This window comes from Arachis stenosperma, chromosome 3 (assembly GCF_014773155.1).
Source record: "Arachis stenosperma cultivar V10309 chromosome 3, arast.V10309.gnm1.PFL2, whole genome shotgun sequence".
NCBI classification, from domain to species: Eukaryota; Viridiplantae; Streptophyta; class Magnoliopsida; order Fabales; family Fabaceae; genus Arachis; species Arachis stenosperma.
In genome coordinates, this window is record NC_080379.1 from 112,396,653 (window position 1) to 112,405,576 (window position 8,924).

General features: G+C 39.2%; 1 non-coding gene across 1 annotated transcript; it reads right to left on the reverse strand.

Moving 5' to 3' along the window:
- Positions 1-7,594: 7,594 nt before the first annotated feature.
- On the reverse strand, positions 7,595-7,702 carry LOC130971084 (small nucleolar RNA R71). The gene has a single exon (XR_009082318.1). It is a non-coding gene; the product is annotated as a small nucleolar RNA R71 (small nucleolar RNA).
- Positions 7,703-8,924: the final 1,222 nt, after the last annotated feature.

Below are 8,924 nucleotides of genomic sequence, written 5' to 3' on the forward strand. Positions count from 1 at the left end.
TCTGCAACATACTACTTTCTTACTTTCAATCCTTTATAGTTCTTTCCATGGCAAGCTGTATGTAGGGCATCACCATTGTTAATGGCTACATCCCATCCTCTCAGTGAAAAGGTCCAAATGCTCTTGTCACAGCACGGCTAATCATCTGTCGGTTCTCGATCATGTCGGAATAGAATCCATTAATTCTTTTGCGTTTGTCATCATGCCCAATAATCGCGAGTTTGAAGCTCGTCACAGCCATTAAATCCCTGAATCCTACTCAGAATATCATAGACAAGGTTTAGACTTTCCGAATCCTCAAGAGTAGCCGCCAAGGGTTCTAGCTTATACCACGAAGATTCTGATTAAGGAATCCAAGAGATACTCGCTCGTTCTAAGGTAGAACGGAAGTGGCTGTCAATCACGCGTTCATAGGTGAGAATGATGATAAGTGTCACGAATCATCACATTCATCATGTTGAAGTGCAACGAATATCTTTGAATAAGAATAAGCTGAATTGAATAGAAAATAGTAGTAATTGCATTAAAACTCGAGGTACAACAAAGCTCCACACCATTAATCTATGGTGTGTAGAAACTCAACCGTTGAAAATACATAAGTGGTGGTCCCGGCATGGCCGAATGGCCAGCCTCCATAAACGTGATCAAAGGATCATAATGTAATCCAAAAATAATCCAAAGATGTCTAATACAATAGTAAAATGTCCTATTTATACTAGACTAGTTACTAGGGTTTACAAAAATAAGTCTAAATGCAGAAATCCAGTTCCGGGGCCCACTTTGGTGTGTGCTTGGGCTGAGCTTGAGCTTTACACGTGTAGAGACTTCTCTTGGAGTTAAACGATAAGTTGTAACGTGTTTTTGGCGTTTAACTCTGGTTTGTGACGTGTTTCTGGCGTTTGACTACAGAATGCAGCATGGAACTGGCGTTGAACGCCAGTTTGCTTCGTCTTGATTCGAATAAAGTATGGAGTATTATATATTGCTGGAAAGCTCTGGATGTCTACTTTCCAACGCCGTTCAGAGCGCGCCATTTGGAATTTTATAGCTCCAGAAAATCTATTTCGAGTGCAGGGAGGTCAGAATCCAACAGCATCAGCAGTCCTTTGTCAGCCTTCTATTAGAGTTTTGCTTAGATCCCTCAATTTCACCCAGAAAATACCTGAAATTACAGAAAAACACACAAACTCATAGTAAAGTCTAGAAATGTGAATTTAGCATAAAAACTCATGAAAACATCCCTAAAAGTAGCTAGATCCTACTAAAAACTACCTAAAAACAATGCCAAAAAGCGTATAAATTACCGCTCATCACAACACCAAACTTAAATTGTTGCTTGTCCCTAAGCAACTGAAAATCAAATAGGATAAAAGGAAGAGAATATACTATAAATCTCAAAATATCAATGAATATTAGTTCTAATTAGATGAGCGGGACTTGTAGCTTTTTGCTTCTGAACAGTTTTAGCATCTCACTTTATCCTTTGAAGTTTAGAATGATTGGCATCTATAGGAACTCAGAGTTCAGATAGTGTTATTGATTCTCCTAGTTAAGTATGTTGATTCTTGAACACAGCTACTTTTATGAGTCTTGGCCGTGGCCCTAAGCACTTTGTTTTCCAGTATTACCACCGGATACATAAATGCCACAGACACATGACTGGGTGAACCTTTTCAGATTGTGACTCAGCTTTGCTAAAGTTCCCAGTTAGAGGTGTCCAGAACTCTTAAACACACTCTTTTTGTTTTGGATCACAACTTTAACCACTCAGTCTCAAGCTTTTCACTTAGACCTGCATGCCACAAGCACATGGTTAGGGACAGCTTAATTTAGCTGCTTAGGCCTGGATTTTATTTCCTAGGGCCCTCTTATCCATTGGTGCTCAAAGCCTTGGATCCCTTTTACCCTTGCCTTTTGGTTTTAAGGGCTATTGGCTTTTTCTACTTGCTTTTTCTTTTTCTTTTATTTTTTCGCCACCTTTTTTTTTCTCAAGCTTTTGCTTTTTCACTGCTTTTTCTTGCTTCAAGAATCAATTTCATGATTTTTTAGATTATCAATAACATTTCTCTTGTTCGTCATTCTTTCAAGAGCCAACAATTTTAACATTCATAAACAACAAGATCAAAAATATGCGCTGTTCAAGCATTCATTCAGAAAATAAAAAGTATTGTCACCACATCAATATAATTAAACTAAATTCAAGGTTAAATTCGAAACTCATGTACTTCTTGTTATTTTGTATTAAAAACATTTTTCATTTAAGAGGTGAAAGATTCATGGAATTATTCATAGCCTTAAGACATAGTTACTAAAGACTAATGATCATGTAATGAAGACACAAACATAGACAAACTTATAGCATAAAAACCGAAAAACAAAGAAATAAAAAAAAACAAGGAATGAGTCCACCTTAGTGATGGTGGCATCTTCTTCTTGATGGACTAATGATGTCCTTGAGCTCTTCTATGTCTCTTCCTTGCTTTTATTGCTCCTCCTTCATTGCTCTTTGATCTTCTCTAATCTCATGGAGAATGATGGAGTGCTCTTGATGTTTCACCCTTAATTGATCCATGTTATAACTCAAGTCTTCTAGAGAAGTGTTGAATTGTTCCCAATAGTTGTTTGGAGGAAAATGCATACCTTGAGGCATCTCAGGGATTTCTTGATGATGAGCTTCCTCATGTATCTCTTGAGATCTATAAGTAGGCTCTCTTGTTTGCTCCATCCTTTTCTTAGTGATGGGCTTGTCCTCTTCAATGGGGATATCTCCCTCTATGATAACTCCAGCTGAGTAGCATAGAAGGCAAATAATATGAGGAAAAGCTAGCCTTGCCATGGTGGAGGACTTTTCGGCTATTTTGTAGAATTCAAGAGAGATGACTTCATGAACTTCTACTTTCTCTCTAATCATGATGCTATGGATCATGATGGCCCAATCCACAATAACTTCAGATCAGTTGCTAGTGGGGATGATGGAGCGTTGGATGAACTCCAACCATCCTCTAGCCACAGGCTCAAGGTCCAGTCTTCTCAATTGAATCGGCTTTCCTCTTGAGTCTCTTTTCCATTGAGCTCCTTCCACACATATGTCCATAAGGACTTGGTCTAACCTTTGATCAAAGTTGACCCTTCTAGTGTAGGGGCGTGCATCTTCTTTCATCATAGGCAAGTTGAATGCCAACCTCACATTTTTCGGACTGAAATCTAAGTATTTTCCCCGAACCATTGTAAGATAATTCTTTGGATTCGGGTTCATACTTTGATCATGGTTCCTAGTGATCCATGCATTGGCATAGAACTCTTGAACCATTAAGATTCTGATTTGTTGAATGGGGTTGGTAAGAACTTCCCAACCTCTTCTTTGGATCTCATGTCGGATCTCCGGATACTCATTTCTCTTGAGCTTGAAAGGGACCTCAAGGATCACCTTCTTCTTAGCCACAATTTCATAGAAGTGGTCTTGATGGGCTTTTGAGATGAATCTCTCCATCTCCCATGACTCGGAGGTGGAAGCTTTTGTCTTTCCTTTCCCTTTTCTAGAGGTTTTTCTGGCCTTAGGTGCCATAAGTGGTTATGGAAAAACAAAAAAGCTATGCTTTTAACACACCAAACTTAGAATATTGCTCGCCCTCGAGCAAAAGAAGAAAGAAGAAAAAGAAGAAGAAGAAGAAGAAAAGATGGAGGAAAGGGAGAGGTGTGTGGTTTCGGCCAAGGTTAAGAAGAGAGGGTTGTGGTGTGTGAAAATGAAGAGGGATAGAGGGGTTTATATAGTGAAGGGAGAGGGAGTAGTTTCGGCCATTTAGGGTGGGTTTGGGTGGGAAAGAGATTTTGAATTTTGAAGGTAGGTGGGGTTTATGGGAAAGAGTGGATGGATGTGAGTGGTGAAGAGGTGATGGGGAAGAGAGATTGAGGTGATTGGTGAAGGGTTTTGGGGAAGAGTGTGATGAGCGGATAATTTGTACGCTTTTTGGCATTGTTTTTAGTATGTTTTTGGTAGTTTTAGTTGAGTTTTTATTATATTTTTATTAGTTTTTAGTTAAAATTCACTTTTCTGGACTTTACTATGAGTTTGTGTGTTTTTCTGTGATTTCAGGTATTTTCTGGCTGAAATTGAGGGATCTGAGCAAAAATCTGATCCAGAGACTCAAAAGGACTGCAGATGCTGTTGGATTCTGACCTCCCTGCACTCGAAGTGGATTTTCTGGAGCTACAGAAGCCCAATTGGCGCGCTCTCAACGGCGTTGGAAAGTAGACATCCTGGGCTTTCCAGCAATATATGATAGTCCATACTTTGCCCAAGATTTGATGGCCCAAACCGGCGTTCAAAGTCACCTACGGAAATCCCAGCGTTAAACGCCGGAACTGGCACCTAAATGGGAGTTAAACGCCCAAACTGGCACCAAAATGGGAGTTAAACGCCAAGAAGAGTCTCTACACGAAAATTACTTCATTGCTCAGCCCAAGCACACACCAAGTGGGCCCGGAAGTGGATTTTTATGTCATTTACTCATCTTTGTATACCCTAGGCTACTAGTTTTCTATAAGTAGGACCTTTTACTATTGTATTTAGATATCTTGGTAGCTATCTTCTAATTTTATGCTATCTTAAGATCATTGGGAGGCTGGCCATTCGGCCATGCCTAGACCTTATGCTTATGTATTTTCAACGGTGGAGTTTCTACACACCATAGATTAAGGTGTGGAGCTCTGCTGTACCTCGAGTATTAATGCAATTACTATTGTTCTTCTATTCAATTCCGCTTGTTCTTTGTCCAAGATATTACTTGTTCTTCAACTTGATGAAGGTGATGATTGACGCCCATCACCATTCTCACCCATGAACAAGGTGACTGACAACCACTCTTGTTCTACAAGCATATGAGGCTTAGTGAATATCTCTTGGATTCTTTAATCGGAATCTTCGTGGTATAGGCAGGACCTGATGGCAGCATTCAAGAGAATCCGGAAGGTCTAAACCTTGTCTGTGGTATTCTGAGTAGGATTCAATGATTGAATGACTGTGACGTGCTTCAAACTCTAACCTGCTGGGCGTTAGTGACAGACGCAAAAGAGGGATTCTATTCCAGCAGGGGCGGGAACCAAACCGGTGATTGGCCGTACTGTGACAGAGTGCGTGAGCATTAGCTTTCACTGCGAGGATGGGAGGTAGCTGCTGACAACAGTGAAACCCTACACGAGCTTGCCATGGAAAGGAGTAAGAAGGATTGGATGAAGACAGTAGGAAAGCAGAGAGACGGAAGGGAAGGCATCTTCATATGCTTGTCTGAAGCTCTTACACCAATGATATACATAAGTATCTCTATCTTCATCTTTATGTTATTTTCGTTCATCATCTATACCCATTTGAGTCTGCCTGACTGAGATTTACAAGATGACCATAGCTTGCTTCATACCACCAATCTCCGTGGGATCGACCCTTACTCACGTAAGGTATTACTTGGACGACCCAGTGCACTTGCTGGTTAGTTGTGCGAAGTTGTAGTGATCACAATTTCGCGCACCAAGTTTTTGGCGCCGTTGCCGGGGATTGTTCTTGTGTATGGACAACTGACGGTTCATCTTGTTGCTTAGATTAGGCATTTATTTTTCTTCAGAGTTCTTAAGAATGAATTCTAGTGTTTCAAGGTGATGTTCTTATCATCACCAAAGCTGATTGATCATCATCAATTTAGCTCTTGAATGCAATGTCTTGCTGAAGCTTAGCTAGCTATGTCTAATTCCTTTAGACTAAAGCTTTAGACTAACATTGCATGATTCCTGGAATTCTCACTAAGAATTTTGATACCTTTATTTTCCTTTTCACTTAATTTTCGAAAAAAAAAAACACAAAAAAATTAGAAAATCATAAAAACCAAAAATATATCTTGCTTGAGTCTAGTGTCTCATCTTAAGTTTGGTGTCAATTGCATACATTCATTCATGTGTCTTAAAGATCTTCAAGTAATTCTTGATGATTTCTTACTCTGATCTTTGAATTCTTTTGGCTTGAGTGTTTATGTGTCTCATATAGTGTCAGTAGTATACAAACTGCCAAGTTTGGTGTTTTGCATGCATTGTTATTTGATTCTTGTTGCATTTTGATTATTAAAAATCCAAAAATATTTTTAATTTGTGTCTTTTCAAGTCAATGATACAAAGAATTGAAGATTCAGAACATACTGCAGAGGAATCACACAGAAAAAGCTGGGCATTCAAAAATGCCCAGTGAAGAAGACAGACTGGCGTTTAAACGCCAGCCAGGGTGCCTGGTTGGGCGTTTAACGCCCAAAAAGGTATAGGTTTGGGCGTTAAACGCCAGAATGTGCACCATTCTGGGCGTTTAACGCCAGGATGGCAAAGGGGGAAGATTTTGTTTTCAAATCAATTTTTTTTCAAGTTTTCAAAGTTTTTCAAAATCAAATCTTTTTCAAATCATATCCTTTCAATCAAAGGCTTTCAAAATCAATTTCTTTCCTTTTTCAAAGATACTTACTAACAATTAATGATTTGATTGAACATTTTTTGCCTTTTCTGTTGAGAAAGGTTTTATGTTTGAATCATATCTTTTCTTGTTAGGCAAGTCATTAATTTTTAAAATCAAATCTTTTTAAAATTGTTTTCAAATCATATCTTTTTAAAATTGTTTTCAAATCATATCTTCTCAATCACATCTTTTTAAAACCAATCATATCTTCTTAACCACATCTTTTTCAAAATAGTTTTCAATCAAATCTTTTTGATTTCTAATTTAAAAATCTTTTTCAAAAATCACTTGATTTCTTTTCCACTCTTATTTTCGAAAATCAATTAAGTGTTTTTCAAAATGTTTTCAAAATCTTTTACTTAATTTTCGAAAATTACTTCCCTTCTTCTCACATCCTTCTATTTATGGACTAACACTATTCCTTAATGCAAAATTCGAACTCCATCTTCTTTGATAAGTTCGAATTTTCTACTTCTGTCTTCTACTCTTCTTTTCTTCTGACACCTAAAGGAATCTCTATACTGTGACATAGAGGATTCCATATTTTCTTGTTCTCTTCTCTTTCATATGAGCAGGAACAAAGACAAAGGCATTCTTGTTAAAGCTGACCCTGAACCTGAAAGGACCTTGAAGCGAAAACTAAGAGAAGCCAAGGCACAACTCTCTTTAGAGGACCTGACCGAATTCTTCAAAGAAGAAGAACACATGGCAGCCGAAAACAACAACAATGCCAACAATGCAAGGAAGGTGCTGGGTGACTTTACTGCACCTACTCCCGACTTCTATGGGAGGAGCATCTCTATCCCTGCCATTGGAGCAAACAACTTTGAGCTTAAGCCTCAATTAGTTTCTCTAATGCAACAGAATTGCAAGTTCCATGGACTTCCAATGGAAGATCCTCATCAGTTTTTAGCTGAGTTCTTGCAAATCTGTGACACAGTCAAGACTAATGGGGTTGACCCTGAGGTCTACAGACTGATGCTATTCCCTTTTGTTGTAAAAGACAGAGCTAGGACATGGTTGGACTCACAACCTAAAGAAAGCCTGGACTCTTGGGAAAAGCTAGTCAATGCCTTCTTGGCAAAGTTCTTTCCACCTCAAAAACTGAGTAAGCTTAGAGTGGAAGTCCAAACCTTCAGACAGAAGGATGGAGAATCCCTCTATGAAGCTTGGGAAAGATACAAACAATTAATCAGAAAATGTCCTTTAGACATGCTTTCTGAATGGAGCATCATAGGTATTTTCTATGATGGTCTCTCTGAACTATCCAAGATGTCTTTGGATAGCTCTGCTGAAGGATCTCTTCATCTGAAGAAGACGCCTACAGAGGCTCAAGAACTAATTGAAATGGTTGCAAATAACCAATTCATGTACACTTCTGAAAGGAATCCTGTGAACAATGGGACTAGTCAGAAGAAAGGAGTTCTTGAGATTGACACTCTGAATGCCATACTGGCTCAGAACAAGATATTGACTCAACAAGTCAATTTGATTTCTCAAAGTCTGTCTGGAATGCAAAATGCACCTGGCAGTACTAAGGAAGCTTCATCTGAGGAAGAAGCTTATGATCCTGAAAACCCTTCAATGGAAGAGGTGAATTACCTAGGAGAACCCTATGGAAACACCTATAATTCTTCATGGAGAAATCACCCAAATTTCTCATGGAAGAATCAAGAGAGACCTCAACAAGGTTTCAATAATAATAATGGTGGAAGAAACAGGTTTAGCAATAACAAGCCTTTTCCATCATCTTCTCAGCAACAGACAGAGAGTTCTAAGCAGAATACCTCTGACTTAGCAACAATGGTCTCTGATCTAATCAAAACCACTCAAAGTTTCATGAATGAAACAAGGTCCTCCATCAGAAATTTGGAAGGACAAGTGGGTCAGCTGAGCAAGAAAGTTACTGAACTCCCTCCTAGTACTCTCCCAAGTAATACAGAAGAAAATCCAAAAGGAGAGTGCAAAGCCATCAATATGGCCGAATTTGGAGAGGAAGGGGAGGAAGTGAACGCCATTGAGGAAGACCTCAATGGGCGTGCACTAGCCTCCAATGAGTTCCCCAATGAGGAACCATGGAAATCTGAGGCTCAAAATGAGACCATAGAGATTCCATTGGACTTACTTCTGCCCTTCATGAGCTCTGATGAGTATTCTTCCTCTGAAGAGGAGGAGTATGTCACTGAAGAGCAAGTTGCTAAATACCTTGGAGCAATCATGAAGCTAAATGACAAGTTGTTTGGAAATGAGACTTGGGAGGATAAACCCCCTTTGCTCACCAAAGAACTGGATGACTTGTCTAGGCAGAAATTACCTCAAAAGAGACAAGATCCTGGGAAGTTTTCAATACCTTGTACCATAGGCACCATGACCTTCAAGAAGGCTCTGTGTGACTTAGGGTCAAGTGTAAACCTCATGCCTCTCTCTGTAATGGAGAAGC